The following is a 987-nucleotide window of genomic DNA, read 5'->3' as shown; positions in this document are numbered from 1 at the left end:
TTTAGAAATCTGTATGCAGCTCAGGAAGCAATCCGTGGAACAACAGACTGGTTCCAAATAGAAAAAGGAGTACATCAAGGCTGTATATTGTCACCCTGCTTATTTAACTTCTATGCAGAGTACATCATGAGAATCGCTGGGCTGGAAGAAGTACAAGCTGGAATCAAGATTGCTGGGAGAAATATCAATAACCTCAGATATGCAGATCACACTACCCTTAATGGCAGAAAGTGAAGAAGAACTAAAGAGCCTCTTGATGAAAGTGAAGGAGGAGAGTGAAAAGGTTGGCTTAAAGTTCAACATTCAGAAAACTAAGATCATGGCATCTGGTCCCATCACTTCACGGCAAATAGATGGGGACACAGTGGAAACAATGTCAGACTTTATTTTTGGGGGTCTCCAAAATCACTGCAGATAGTGATTGCAGCCATGAAATTAAAAGACACTTACTTCTCAGAAGGATAGTTATGACCAAGCTAGATAGCATATTCAAAAGCAGAGACATTACTTTGCCAACAAAGGTCTGTCTAGTCAAGGCTATGATTTTTCCAGTGGTCATGTATGGATGTGAGAGTTGGACTATAAAGAAGGTTGAGCACCGAAGAATTGATGCTTTTGAACTGTGGTGTTGGAGAAGACTCTTGAGAGTCCCTTGGACTGCAAGGAGTTCCAACCAGTCCATCCTAAAGGACATCAGGCTGGGTGTTCACTGGAGGGACTGATGTTGAAGCTGAAACTCCAATACTTTGACCATCTCATGCGAAGAGCTGACTCATTTGAAAATACCCTGATGCTGGGAAAGATTGAGGGCAGGAGGAGAAGGGGACAGCAGAGGATGAGATGGCTGGATGGCATCACCAAATCAATGGATATGGGTTTTGGCAGACTCCGGCAGTTGGTGATGGACATGGAGGCCTGGCGTGCTGCAATTCATGGGGTCACAAAGAGTTGGACACAACTGAGCGACTGAACTGAAATAAACTAAAT

The sequence above is a fragment of the Bison bison genome, unplaced genomic scaffold (genome assembly GCF_000754665.1).
Source record: "Bison bison bison isolate TAMUID 2011002044 unplaced genomic scaffold, Bison_UMD1.0 scf7180017864209, whole genome shotgun sequence".
NCBI lineage: Eukaryota > Metazoa > Chordata > Mammalia > Artiodactyla > Bovidae > Bison > Bison bison.
Note: the sequence above shows the minus strand (reverse complement) of the source record.